We start from the raw sequence: 15,601 nt of genomic DNA, 5'->3' as shown, positions 1-15,601 counted from the left end.
GACCAGAGTTCGATCCCCGGTACCAAAAAAAAAAAAAAAAGATGTCTTTGAACTTTTTTCATCATTAAGATAATACCCTCCAGCCGGGGATGTAGCTCAGTGGTGCTACGCCTGCCTGGCAACCCCAAAGTTCTGAGTTCGATCCCTGGTTCTGCAAAAAACAAAAAACAAAAACAAAAAAGCCCTCCTGACTGTGTCTAGAAAATACAAAGAACTTGTACAACTCAATAATAAAAAACAAATAGTTCAGCTAAAAACTGGATAAGGAAGTATATATGTTTTGTTTAATTAGCTGGTTGGTTGAAACATGGTCTTGAAACTCACTATGTAGCTCAGGCTGGCCTAGAACTTGCAGCAATCCCTCCTGAGTGCTGGGATTACAGGTGTGCATCACCACACCTGGCAAAGAAATATATGTATAAAAACTGGGCAAAGGACTTAAACAGGCAAATAGACACGTCTCCAAGGAAGATACTACACACAAATGGCCAATAATACATAAAAAGTCATTAAAGAAATGAAAATTGGGCCGGGGCTTTAGCTCAATGGTTTCTCCGCCTGCTACGTAAGCACAAGGACCAGAGTTTGATCCCCAGTACCAAAATAAAAAGAAAAGAAAAGAAAATTGCCAGGTGTGGTGGCACACACCTGTAATCCTAGCACTTGGGAGGCTGGGCAGGAGGATTGTCATGAGTTTAAGGCCAGCCTAGGCTGCTACATAGTGAGTTCAGGGCCAGCCTCCTACAAAGGGAGATGCTGCCTCAAAAAAACAAAAAAGAAAGAAAGAAAAAAAGAAATGAAAATCAAGTCAGGCATAATAGCTCAAAACCATGGTGCCATACCAATTCACACCGACGATGACTAAAACAAAAAAAGACAATGTTAAGTGTTGATGAGGATGTAGGGAAATTGGTACCCTCATTTATTAATAGTGGGATCATAAAATGGTGCAGCCATTTTGGACAACCTTTTGGCAGTTCATCAAAACGTTTAAAATAGAGTTAACATATGTCTAAACAATAGAAGTGGAAACATGTCTACACAAAGAGTCACACACAAGGCCGGGGATTTAGCTCAGTGGTTCCGCTGCCTGCCTCACAAGTGCAAGGTCTCGAGTTTGATCCCCGGTGCCAAAAAAAAAAAAAAGAATCACACAAATGTTTATAGTGGCACTGCTTGTAATAGCCACAAAAAGACAACAACCCAAATGTCCCCCAATGGAGGCTGGATAAATAAAATGTGGTACCTTCATGCAATGAGATATTATTCAATCATAAGAAGAAATGAAATACTGAAAGATGTTACCATATACATTAATCTTTTTTGTGGGGGGGTACTGGGGATCAAGCTTGGGACCTTCCGCTTGCGAGACAGGCAGCAGAATCACTAAGCTACATCCCTGCGCCCAATATTAATCTTGAAAAAATTTTGCTAAATGGAAGAAGCCAATTACAAAAAGCTACATGTGGTGGGGGATGTAGCTCAGTGGCACTGCGCCTGCCTGTCAAGTGCAAGGTCCTGAGTTCCATTCCTGATACCAAAAAAAAAAAAGCCACGTGTATGATTATATTAATATGAAATGTTCAGAACTGGCAAACCTAAAAAGCTAGAAATTAAATTAAAAGTTCTCAATGACTGGAAGGAAGGGGGTCTAGGGGAATATGAGAATGGAGTTGTTGCTGGTGGAGTCAGGGTTTATTTTAGGGTAATGAAATTGTTCTAAAATTAGGTAGTGATGGTTAAAAAAACTGTGAATATAGTGCCGGGGATTTAGCTCAGTGGCACTGCACTTACTTTGCAAGCTCAAGGTCCTGAGTTTGATCCCTGGTAGCAAAAAAGCAAAACAAAACTGTGAATATAGTAAGCCATTGAAGTGTACCTTTTTTAAAGGGAGAAATCAGTATTATATAAATTATACTGTAAAAACTGTTATTTAAAAAAGTTACACTGGGCCAGCTGACTAAAGTATGTACAAAGTACTGCCTTCAAAAGTCATATGAAATAATTCTCTGACAGATTTGTTAAGCAGTTAATCATTTGTTTCAAATTTTGGTTTGCTTAGTTTTTCTATTTTTGTCTCATTCCTTTTTTTTTGATCACACTATATTTTCACTTTATATTTTTATTAAAAATAAATTTTACTAGGTGCAATGTTTTGTATTTCACCTCTAATCCCAGCTACTTGGTAGGTTGAGACAGGAGGATTGCTTGAGCCCAGAAATTTGAAGCCATCCTGGGCAACATAGCAAAACTATGTCTCAAAAATAAGTAGGTAGCTAGATTAATTTTTTTGGTGTGTGATGAGAACTCTTGAGATCTACTGTCTTGGCAGATCTCAATTGTGTATTATTACATACAGCCATCATGCTGTACATTAGATTTCTAGAACATATTCATATTGTAACTGAAAGTTTACACCATTTTATTTATCTCTCCCCTTTTCTTCACTCCCCAGGCCCTGGTAACCACCATTCCACTCTGTCATTATGAATTTGACTTTTTTTTTATTCCACAGATAAATGAGATCATGCAATATATGCCTTTTTGTATTTAGCATAATGTCCTCCAGGTTCATCCACATTGTCATAAATGACAGGATTTTTTAAAAAAAGGCTGAGGAAGCAGGAGGATCACAAGTTCAAGCCCAGTCTGGATATCTTAGTGACTTAGAAAGACACTGTCTCAAGATAAAATATAAAAAAGGGCAGAGGATATAGCTCAGTGTGAAAGACCTGGGTTCAATTCCCAGTACCACACACACACAAAGTTGAATAATATTCCATGGTGATGTGTGTTTAGAGTGTGCATGTGGGTCTGTGTGACATTTTCTTTATTCATTCATCTGATAACAGACACTTTAGGTTGTTTCCACATCTTGGCTACTACAAATAACATTGCAACAAATGTAAGAAGGCAGGACTGGGGATTTAGCTCAGTGGCACTGCACCTGCCTAGTAAGCACAAGGTCCTGAGTTCAATCCCTGGTACTGAAAAAAAAAAAAAAAGAATGCAGATACCTCTTTAACATACTGATTTTTTTTGGGGGGGGAGAAAAAATTTATTTTTTAATTTTGTGTTTCAAATTCATACCATATACTTTTTTGTGTGTGTGCTGGGGATCGAACTCGGGACCTTGCGCTTGCGAGGCAGGTGCTGGAACCACTGAGCTAAATCCCCGGACCATACCATATACTTTTAAGTACTACATAAACTTGTCTTTAGAATATTCAATATTTCATTTGGGCAAAATTGTTTCATCTAAATCTAGAGAAACACAGCTTTGCTTTTCTGTTTAGAAAATAAGGCATTAGCAATCAATGCTTTTCCTTACTACTGGATTAACTTACACTTAATGTTTTGGATTTTTGGTTGGATATTATGCAAGGGAAATCTTTTGCATGAGTAGTTCCTTGGGTTGATCTTATGACAAAAAACTAAAACACAATGGCAACACTTTGTGGTGAAAGGCAAAATTAATGTTTGGGTTTAAACACTGCATAGTGAAGGAATCCTGTACTGCACTTTTCATCTCTTAAAAATAGAAATGTCGGCCGGGGATTTAGCTCAGTGGTTTTGCCACCTGCTGCACAAGCTCAAAGACCCGAGTTGGATCCCTGGTACCAAAAAAAAAAAAAAGAAAGAAAAAGAAATGATTTAGCAGCTTATACCTTTTCAGTTGTAATATGAAACATATTACACTAGGATTTACTTTGATACACAGTTTACAACTAAATCAGTTATAACATAAATACACTGGTACTTTAGCACAAGGCCAAACTTTAAAAACAATTGTGGACCTCTAAAATTAGCCCATAGTATAACAGTCCATGGTCTTACATTCAGCAAATTCATACTAAAATATTTTTTGTAGGATAAAAGCCAAGAAAACTTTACATATGCTACAAGCTTATTACATGTATTTACATGGGTCTTTTTCTGTAGGTACTTAAAGTTTTCACATTATATCACTCCCTGCTCCAAGCTTTGCAGGAATTGGACCAGATCACTGTCAGCTTGTGTGGTGCTGCAATACAAAAATGTACTTGGAAGGAGGTGAGCCACTCCCAGCACAAAGAGGAGGCTTTTGGGCTGCCATACCACCCCTGCCAGCACAGAGGAGGTGAGCCATGTGGGCGCCAGCAGCACCCCCCCCCATTGAAATGAGAAGACACGTAAACAAGTCACAAAACCAGACTTCTAGATCACCTACAGCAACCCCACAGGGAAACAAGATGGAACACTCTGATACTCAACCTCCTGGACTCCCTGAACTGGCAGCAAAAGAGTATCTGGAAAAAATGAAATCAGAAAAAAAAAAATGAAATCAGAAATAATTTCTCAGATAACAGCAGAGATTGTGCTCATAATGCAAGACATGATTAATAAATCTAGAGAAGAGCTGAGGAACATGTTGGAATCTCAACACAGGAAACAAATGGAATCCATAAAACAGATCCAAACAGATTTCCAGGAGATTAAAAACTCCATTGAAAGCTTACTCAGCAGAATGAGCCAATGTGAGGACAGAATTTCAGATATAGAAGATAAGATTGAAATTAGTGACAAGGAAATGAAAAATTGCTTTAAAATAGTAAGGGACCATGAGAAATCAATCCAGCAGCTGCTAGACAAGGCAAAGAAGAATAACATAAGACTGATTGGAGTCAACGAAGAAACAGGAGAGAGTGCAGATGACAAAAAAAAAACCTGTTCACAGAAGTGATGGCAGAAAACTTCCCAAGCAGAGGAAAAGAACTTGACATACAGATAAGTGAGGCATATAGGACTCCAACTAGCCTTGATCAAAAAACATCTACACATAGGCATATAATTGTTAAGATTCCAGAAACCCAACAGAAGAACAAAGTTCTACAAGCAGTGAGAGAAAAGAAACAAATCACATACAAAGAGAAGAGAAGAGAAGAGAAGAGGAGAGAAGAGAAGAGAAGAGAAGAGAAGAGAAGAGAAGAGAAGAGAAGAGAAGAGAGAAAAAATGGTGAGACCATTTGGAGGATTAATTGGATAATGCTTGCCTAGTTCCTATTAGGCTTTTAAGGAAAAAAAGAAACTATATGTAGCCTTCAAACTTTACTGAACCAAAGCACCTGAAAAGATTAAATGGACACTTGCTCAAGTGACATGCTAATTGTATTTTCCATGATCCAGCCTGTGGGCAGGTTGGTATTTTTCCCTGCCACTCCCCAATATTGACTGTTCTTCAACAAAGAACTTTTTTCTTTTTTTACCACTGCACAGTTTTTTAGCACCAGATAAAAATAAAGACTATGCCTTCTTAACATTGAAGAGAAACTTGATCTGTCAAGATACAGTCCTTCTTTTTCTTCCTATTTCAAATTATCAATTATTCATTTTAATCATTTTAAAGGTCCAAAGAGGTAGGGGAAGTGGGAGGGGAAGGGGAAAGGAAATAAGGGAAAGGAAAAATTATGAGAAAAGGAAAAAATGGAAACAAAGTCTTTGTAAATAGGGAAGGGTGGAGGAGGGGAAGGGAGCACAGGGAATGGGGAAAAAATAAGAACTAAGATACATCATGTACAGGTATAAGCACCCAATGATAAATGTAAACGTATTGTATACCTAAAGTGCACCAATAAAAGAATTTAAGCAAAAAAAAAATGTACTTGGAAAGCTACAAAAAGTTCTGGTGCACCTACTGGCAGATGCCTGCTCACAGTTTTTGTTTTTGTTGTTGTTGTTGTTGTTGTTTAAAGGACCACCAGAGTATTTGTGTCTCATTCTAATAAGTCCCAAGTGCCCTTTACACATTTATCACTATAATTTAGTGAAATACAGCTATCTAAGAAAATTCACATTTTTCTTTTGGCAGTGCATTAGGTTTGGGTATTCCTAAGACAAACTTTCAGATGTCTGCCTGGTTTTCCAACTTGTGTCAGCTAGATGCTTATAATTTGAATCACTTCAAGTAAGTCTGATGCATGAATCTTAAATTATTATTTTCCCCACTAAATAATAAAAAAGTTGATTTATCAAATCTAAACAAGTCATTTAACTTACAAGTTACCTAATTGAGAATATTATCAAGTACAATTATTTTAAGTTGCACTGACAATACCATTACATCACAATGTACACAACACACAAAACAAATGAGATGAAATCTGATTATAATTTTACATTATCATTTTTATACAAATAGATTCTCTCTAGTGAATTTCTTTCAGACCAATTGACAACTATTTGTAAATAAAACTAAATTTGAACATCTGTATACCTGTACTTTAAGTAAGGTTTTAAGTTGAAATGTCATTATTTCCTCGTTTGAAGGGTTAAAGGAAACAGAAACTCAGTGGCTAGGTGGTTTGGGAAGCACACTTGGTGGTGATGGCTCATTGAATTTGTCTCCAGCATAGTTCTGACTAGCTTGAGACTTTAAAAGCAAGCTGGGACTTGATAAACTAGAGTTCCAATTTGGATTATTTGGAAAATTCTTGTTCTTCCTCCCATTCTGCATGGCCTGCATGCAGCTGCTGAGGAGTTATAAGCATGTCCTCTTTCCTTTTTCTTATGAACAGTCTTCATCTGGGAATTCTGATCCTTGGTTTTCTGTCTATTAAGCTGTTGTTGGTTCTTAGTAACATTTCTGGATTGAGGGGCTGCAATGTTATACCTCTCTCCACCACCCATCTTCAGCTTCTTTGTCACCTTCAGTCTGCTTTTCAGATTGTAGTATTTCCACTACTTTTCTTCCCTGCTGCCAAGCCCAAGATAATAAGCATTGCCTTCTGGCAGATCCTTTCCTTTGTCTTAATGCTGAAGTTTTCATGGGCCGATTTGCTGAGTTCAGCCTAGGAACTGAGGCCAGCATCTGAATCTCCTCAACACACAAGTTTGAGAGAAGTCTTAGTGACTTTGGCTCAGACTGCAGTGGCAGCTCCCTCTCATCGTCAAAGCCTCCCTCCCTTTCCAGGGAGGGACGAGGCACAGGCTGAACAAAGCCCACAAGCACCGATGACTTAGCTGCATACCACCCTCTGCAGACCACCCTTGCGTCTCCCTTCAACATACTGATTTAATTTCCTTCAGATATATACCCCAAAGTGGGATTGGTATATCATACTGTAGTTGATGGTTCTTCTATTCACCTCAGATAGAAATCACAAATTGACAAAGTACAGCTCTGCTAGAGGCCCGGATGCCACCGGACAACACCAGATAATATTGCATTCAGTCAGCTGACACAACCAGCTGATGGCCTCTGCCACTGCCAGCTGATGCAGTTTGTTTGTTTTTTTGTTTTTGGTACCAGGGATCGAACCTGGGACTTTGCACTTGCGCGGCAGGCGCCAGAACCATTGAGCTAAATCCCCAGCCCAGCTGATGCAGTTTAATGCTTACTTGTGCCAGATGCCATTGTTCAACTCTGCCAGGTGCTGATCTCAGTTGCTGATCTTTGCTGGCTGCTGCTCTCTGGATCTCTTCAGGCCTAAGAGCCCCTGGTGTTTATCATTTTCTTTTAATGGGACCACTATACAGTCCTTTGCCCATGTTTTAATTGGCTTCTTTGTTTTTGTTTTTGTTGTTGTTATTGAGCTGTATGAATGTTTAATTCTTCTTTAAATGTAAAACATTTATATGGCTCAAGAAAACCAAACTATACAAAAAGTTATACTTGGGGATATAGCTCAAGAATAGAGCACTAGGATCCCTCATTATACATCAGAGAAATGACACAGGTGAGAAACCATATAAATGTGAAGAATGTAGGAAAACTTTCTACTCTAAGTCACACTTCAGGATACATCAGAGCATTCACACAGGTGGCAAATCATATGCATGTGAAGAATGCAGGAAAACTTTTAATCATAAGTCTAACCTCACTGAACATAAGAAACTCATACAGGAGGGCCAGGGATTTAGCTCAGTGGTTTCGCCACCTGCTGCGCAAGTGCAAGGACCCGAGTTCGATCCCTGGTACCAAAAAAAAAAAGAAAAAAAAACTCATACAGGTGAGAAACCCTAGGAATGTAATGTATGTGGAAAATCCTTTAACCGAAAGTCAAACCTTAGTACACACCAGAGAACACACAAAGGTGAGAAACAATATGAATGTAAAGTGTGTAACAAAACATTCAATCATAAAGCAGCCATTAGTGTACATCAGGGAACTCACAGAGGAAACAAACCATATGGTGGAATCAGGCTGAGTGGAGGCGTTGGCCTCTTGGAGACAGGAAGAGGAAGTGACAGGAGGCTGAGGACTGACATCAGGAAGGGGAGATGGTGGCTATGTCTTGAGTCAGATTCAGCCAACTGAGGGGAAGGGGGATGGGAGTGGGAGGCTGAGGGATGGGCAAGATGGAGCCTGCTGAGTGGGGGGCTGGTCCGCTGGGTCAGGGTTGGGGTTGTACTGAGCCAAATCCTGATAAGGAGATAAAGAGACATAGACTTGATCAGGCTATAACGAGATAAAAGGTGAAACAAGCCAAATAAAGAGAATGCTAAGAACAAAGGACAAAAGGTCTAAATAATAAAAACCTCTTCAACTTAAAAAAAAAAAAAGAATAGAGCACTAGGGCTGGGGATGTGGCTCAGTAGTAGAGCTCTTGCCTTGCATGAGCAAGGCTCTGGATTCGATCCCTAGCATCACACACACAAAAAAGGAATAGAGCATTTGCCTATCATATATGAGGCCTTAGGTTCAATCACCAGCTCTACAAAAAAAAAAAAATTTGTACTCATAAACTTCATTTCTGTCTCTATCTTTCATCCCGTTTTACTGTAAGTGGTCATTTTCTTTAGCTTCTGATTAATCATTCTTTTTTTTTTGGTACCAGGGATCCAACTCAGGTCCTTGTGCTTGCAAGGCAGGCGGTGGAATCACTAAGCTAAATCACTGAGCTATAATCATTCTGATTATAGATTAGAATCATCCTAAAATAAATAAGCATATATATCATCACCATAAAATAAGCATATATATTTATTATTCTAAAATAAGCATATTAATTTTCAAAAATAACCGTGAATATTATTTTTATTTTCTTCTCTAAGAAAAAATTACTATGCTTTATGCTTGGTTTGTACCTTGTTTTTTCACTTATGTCATGGGGATCATACCCTAAAGTAGAGTTTATTCTCATTCTTTTTAAATAAAAAATCATAGTAAAATATTCATAAAAGTTACATAGCTATACAATTATTATATATTGTATATATAATGTACAATACATAAAGTTTATATAATATGACACAAAATTTAAATCATGTTAAAGCACACATTTCAGTGGCATTAAGTACATTCACATCATTGCATATGCATATCCAAAACCTTTTTATTTTCCCACATTAAAATTCTGTACCCATTAAATATTACTCCTCATTTTTCCCTTCCCCTTAACCTTTGGCATTTGCCATTGTACTTTCTGTCTCTAAACCTGACTATTCTAAGTACCTTCTACAAGTAGAATCATACAATATTTGTTCTCTTGTGACTGACCTATTTCACTTAGCATAATGTCTTCAAGATTGACCTACGTTATAGAATTGGTTGGAATTTACTTTCTTTTTAAGGCTGAATGATACTTCATCATCTGTATATACCTTTCTTTTTTCTTTCGTTAGTACATGGTCACAATTCATGCTGTTTACAATCATCTTGGAGAGTGGTTACATGTACATACCACAGTTTGTTTTGTTGTTTTGTTTTGTTTTTATTTTATTTTATTTTTTTGGTGCTGGGGATTGAACTTGGGACCTTGCGCCTGCAAGGCAGTCAGTGGAACCACTGAGATAAATCCCCGGCCATGTTTTTTTGGGGTTTTTTTCCGACAAGGTCTTGCTTTTTAGTGCAGGTTGGCCTTGAACTTGCTCTGTAGCCCAGACTGACCTCAAACACACAGTGATCCTCCTGCCTCAGCCTCTAAAGTGCTGAGATTATAGGCATGTGCCACCATGCGAGGCTCTTTTTTAAAAATCCCCTTTCAATTCTCCTTTCCTCCCCCTACTTCTCCTCCAATTCTCTTATCCCATTTTTCATTCTTGTTGATGTTATTAATCTTAGCTCATGTTATGACATATGTTTACATTACTTGAGGTTATTAGGTTCCTGTACATGGCATATCTTTATTCTAGTTATTTCCCCTTCCCCTTCTCCTCACCTCTAACACTTTTTCCCTTGGAGCACTTCCCTATTGTAAGAGATCCACCTCCTAGTCCCCTTCTATTCATCTACCATGTTTTTTTCATTTGTCCATTATTGCATTGCTTCCACCTTTGGCTCTTGTGAATAATTCTTCTGAGCATATAAATTCTCAGTTATAGTTCCTGCACCCAGTTTCTTGGGGAATATGCCCAGAAGTAGAATTGATGAATATCCACATTCTTTTTTATAGCTGCAGAGTATCCCAATTGAGGGGATATATTATAATTTATTTAAGCAAACCTTCATTGATGGATATTTTGGGCCATTTCCAAAATGTTATTATTATAAGTATTATCAGAATGAAAATAACCTTGTGCACATGTTGTTTGTATGTTGTTATATATTTGTGGAGGATGTGGATCACTATTGGGTTATTTATCACTCTAGTTACCCTGGCTCTTTTAAGTCAGGTCTCAGATCACTCACACTCCATTCAGAGATTCAGGATCATTGCATTGTGGGGATTACAAAGAACTTGGTGGAATTTTCTGCAATCATTTGCCATTTCCATGCCACCTTTTAGAGCCCAGGAATCTTGTTATTGGCCCTCTTGCTACCCTGGGAATCAGGAAGTGCTGTGAGTTGGCCACAGAGCTATTTGTCCAAGTACACCATCCAGCTACCTCCGTCCTGGGACTTGCTGCCTTTTTGGGTCCTCTACCTAGTAAAAGATACAAAGGTTCACCTTGGTTTGGGTTTCCTCCAAAATTGAAGTCTGTCATAATCACATCTCATCAGCCAAGTCCAGGCTCAATTCTTTTTCCATCCTCTTTGCTTCTCCTCTTCTCTTTTCCTGCCACCCACCTCCATATATCCCAATCCAGTCTTAGCCACAGGAAGCTTGATCTTCTATCATGTGTGCTTGGAGCCTATTGTTTTAACTCTCAAAAATCAAGAAATAACTCTTTGGTCTGGCATGTCATTACTTCCTAGAGGTAGTAAGTGAGGCAGTAAACTCACTGAATTCTAGGATAAGAAAAGGTATAAGGAAATACAAAGGGACAGACAATTCATTTATTTTCCCCAAATTAGGATAAATCTTTTTAGGAATCTAAGAATTTTATTGAATAAAACTGTCATTTTCGTACCCAGGAATTAAAGGCATCCAGGTCCCCTTGCTGGGGGTAAGGGACTTAATAGCGTGATTTTTTTGAATGTGTGCTAAGAATCAAACCTAGGGCCTTATGCATGCTAGGTAAGCACTCTACCACTGAGTTACACCCTCAACCCTATAACCTGATTCCGACAGAGGAAGGAGGCACTTCTGCCTTCCTTCTCTCTGAGTTAAAACAGGTCAAGCTACATGCACCGAGCAAGGCTTCTAACACATCTGGAAATATCTAGATGCCTTCTTATTCCAGATTTCTTCTTTCCCTGCTCATGCAAGTTTCTTTGGGTAAATTGGCAGGAGTAGTATTATGATCCTGAGCCAAGGGCCCTATCTGCTTGAGGGAAACCAGGTCTTAGACCCAATGAAGGGCACATCTATTTTTCTAGGGTATCCCATGTGTTTTCATAAGGGGAGCACTGAAAAGACCAATTTAGGGAGGAAACAGAAGAGACAGAATTTTCTACTTGGGAGACAGATAAATCTAAATTCCAGATCTAGCTGTGTCATCAACCAGTTAAATGGCCACAAAAAAATCACTTAACCTTTAAGCTTGTATCACTTTATCTATATAATGAATATGCCACCATCCCCAAAGGGCCCAAATAAGGCTCAAATGTGATAAAATAAGTAAAAGGACTCATATTCTGTTTGTCCCTGTGTAAACATAAAGCATTGTTATTGCAAGGATGATTGCTTCCTGTATGGCCAAATTAGCTAATGGATTTCCTGCCCATGGCATGCATCTGTTGAGGCTCTAGTTGCTGTGGTGGGTTTCAGGGCAGCTAAGCTGAGTTTCCTCCTTTGTTTAAACAGTTTATTTTGTGACTTGGCCCAGCTTCAGCTTGGGGTGGTGATGAATAGCTTCCATCCAGGAAGTGCTGCCTAGCCAAACTGAGCCCCTGAGATAAGAGGTTGGAAAATCCTTATCTGGATCCTGTACGTAATAGATAAGATAAGGACCTCCCTATTCTTGGCTCTTAGCTCCAGTTTTTTTATTTCTTTTGGTACCGGGGATCGAACTTGGGTCCTTGCGCTTGCGCAGCAGGCAACGAAACCACTGAGCTACATCCCTGGCCCTAGCTCCAGTTTTTGAGTTGCCTCATCCCACTTCTGTCCTCACCTCTCCTGGATTCCCTGATTCTTGTTTCTGCTTATCCTCATCAGTGTGCTCTTTAGGCTATGCCTGGCTAAACCACCAATCATCTACTTACCCCAATCATCTATTTAGATATTTACCTAGTCTCTATGCAGTTGGTGCCAAGTGTAAGAGTTGTTGTCTGAATAATTTGGTCCTGTAACTTCTCTCCAGGATCATAAAGGAGCTTTAAAGGAGAAACCACTGAGCTTGATAGATGTTGTAGAGATCAGAGGAAGAGTGGTACCACCCCCTACCCATACAAACTGATACTCATGCCCTCAGATATGCACTGATGTCTAATGTCTAAGACATATACACTGATACATACACATTGAATACATATGTCGTGGACACACACAGACATGAACATTGACATGGACACACACCACACAGACTGATACACATATACTTTCACAAATACACACTGACATTTATACCCCTTAGATCAGAGGGTCCAGATGGAGTAGGACGTTGCTAGTTGTTTTTTGTTTTGTTTTGTTTTTTCTTTTCTGATACTGGAGATCAAACTCAGGACCTTGTGCTTGCCAGGCAGGCATGATGCCTCTGAGCTACATGCCAGGCCCCAGATGGAGTAGGGAAAGTGATTGGTTACAATTTCCTTTCATTCACAAAAGTCTGAGACAGAGAGATAAGAACTTTACACAGGAGAGGGACTTGATAGTCTGAGGGGTATCCCCTTTATGTCTTTGTTTATTCCTTGCACTGACTGGGATCACAAAAGTCACAAAAGTGGGCTTTTATTGAATGCAACTCTGTGTTCATTACTTCTTTACCCCCTTAGAAATTAGCCTGCTCTCATTGGGTCTTTATATAGGACTGCAACAAGGACATTCCTGTCCTCCCCAGACTGTGAGACCACCTTAATATTAATATCAAGTCACAGGGGTCTAGCCCCCATCTACTCATAGAGGACCTCAATCTCCTTCAAAAGTCTCCCTGGATATTCTAAGTAGTATGCAGGTGTCTCTTATAGAAATTGAGAGGAGATTGTTTTTTATTCCTGTTCTCCAGTCATGTCTTTTTTTTTTTGGTACTGGGGATGGAACTCAGGTCCTTGTGCTGGCGAGGCAGGTGACCGAACCACTGAGATAAATCCCTGGCCCTCCAGTCTTGTGTTTTAGGAGCCTTCCTCTTGCCTGGTGTGCTCCACTAGAGCTCTCCAGCAGGCATAGGAATCCTCCACTCCTGGCCCTATTGCTACATTCTGTAGTAGAGGAGGAGAAAGAGTGGATTACCAGCTCTCAATCTTTGTCACTGGGGCCTCACAGCTGGCCCAAGTGTGTTTCAAGTCTCACAAAGGTTTCAATGCACACCACGCTCCAGGCCTGTTGCAGCAGATGCTGTCATTGCCCTGCTCTTATCTTCTGGGCCTCTAACTTAGTTACTCACTGACAAATTTCCAACTGCCTGCATTTGCATCTCTGCCTGAAGGTCATTTGGCCCCTATCTGTCAGGCAGGGGTAAGGGATGGGAGCAGCTAATATCCTCTGGGACAACCAATGCCTGCAATAACTCTGTATTTTACTTAATTTCCCAGAGTTTCTCTATGAGATTAAGTTTAGTCTCAATGATCATTGGCTTGATAATTCATTCTTTATTTTTTTTTTCTTTGTACTGGGGATCGAACTCAGGACCTTGCACTTGCAAGGCAGGTGCAGTGCCACTGAGCTAAATCCCCAGCCTGATAATTCATTCTTTTTTTTTTTTTTTTTTTAGTACCAGGGATCGAACTCAGGACCTTGTGCTTGCGAAGAATAATTCATTCTTTACTGACTTCCTTCTCTTTCCCTTTCCATGGCTTACTTTCCTTCTAGTGTTTCCTACATCTCCTAATAAACTACTTGATCTTGAATCCTTGTCTCAGGGTCTGTTTCTAGGGAATTCTAATTAAAGGATGTACTGTACTCTCCAAGGAGAAATCAGTTCTGGCATTTACAGGAACAGTCCATGACATCCCCTCCATTCATCACTCTTATCCCTCCCCAAGAGCCTCCTCATATATGTTAACTCAAAGAGCATACACCAGTTCACTAATTATACCACAATCCAGACTCTGAATTCAGTTTGGGCTTACCTGGTACTTCATCCTACACTTGTAAAAGGAGGGAACTGAGGGTTAAAGAAGAAAAGTAACTACATCTTGCTAAAGTTTAGTACATCTGAGCTTAGTGGAGAGCTAAGGAAATATTTATAGTTGCTTCTGTTTTTGTTTTTGTTTTTGGTACCTGGGATTGAACTCAGGACCTTACACTTGTGTGGCAGGCACCAGAACCACTGAGCTAAATCCCTGGTCTATAGTTGCTTCTGGATGGAGGTTTTCGTATTATTATTATTATTTTTTATACTGGGTATCGAACTCGGGTCCTTGTGGTTGCAAGGCAGGTGGCAGAACCACTGAGCTAAATCCCTGGTCTGGGTGGAGGTTTGAATGTGAAACCCTACGTGAGTTGCTGTGTCACATTGCTACCATTAATACGTGTCTTAGTTACTTTTCTCATTGCTGAGACAAAATACCCAACACTCAAAGTTAATGGAGGAAATGTTTATTTAGTTCACATTTTGTAGAGATTTCAGTCCATAGTTGTCTAGTTCCAAGGCAGGGTGGTAGGGAAGAGGAACATCACAGAGGAGTAACAGTCCAGGCAAAGCAGGCAGAATGCAACAAAGCAGCAAGCACAGCAAAGCAGAAGCAACAGCAGCAGGCTGCCTTTCCCTTTTATCCCTTCCAAGCTACCTTTTGGGTAGTGCTACCCATGTGCATGGAGGGCCTTCGCATTATCAACACCCAGAACTATGCCAAACCAATCAGTGGACTAATTTAGTTACCACACACCCTTACTCCCAGCATCACACACTTAGTCCCACCATCACGCACCCTAGGTCCAGCCACTTCTGTAAAGCCCCACCTATGACTGCATGAGGCTTTGGGAGGACATCTAGACACAAGTCATAGCAACCAGCAATGTTATGACACGAGACTGAGCCTTTCAAAAAAACTTCATTAATGACCTGAAAGTGATGTGTGAAATAAGCATAGAGAGTAGAATGATATTACACCACCTATCTCACAAATTGTAGTCTTCATTTCAGCCTATCTCTAAGCTACCTCCACATGGTATGCAGGTCATGATCTGTTCCCTTCCAACCT

General features: G+C 39.7%; 1 pseudogene; it reads right to left on the bottom strand.

The window, feature by feature from the left end:
* Window positions 1-846: 846 nt before the first annotated feature.
* LOC101697747 (proline-rich nuclear receptor coactivator 2-like) lies at window positions 847-6,719 on the bottom strand (annotated as a pseudogene).
* Window positions 6,720-15,601: the final 8,882 nt, after the last annotated feature.

This window comes from Heterocephalus glaber, unplaced genomic scaffold, assembly GCF_053883595.1.
Source record: "Heterocephalus glaber isolate CG9 unplaced genomic scaffold, H.glaber_assembly_v1.0 deba00001451, whole genome shotgun sequence".
Taxonomy (NCBI): domain Eukaryota; kingdom Metazoa; phylum Chordata; class Mammalia; order Rodentia; family Bathyergidae; genus Heterocephalus; species Heterocephalus glaber.
Note: the sequence above shows the minus strand (reverse complement) of the source record. Positions and strands in the feature narration are given on the sequence as shown.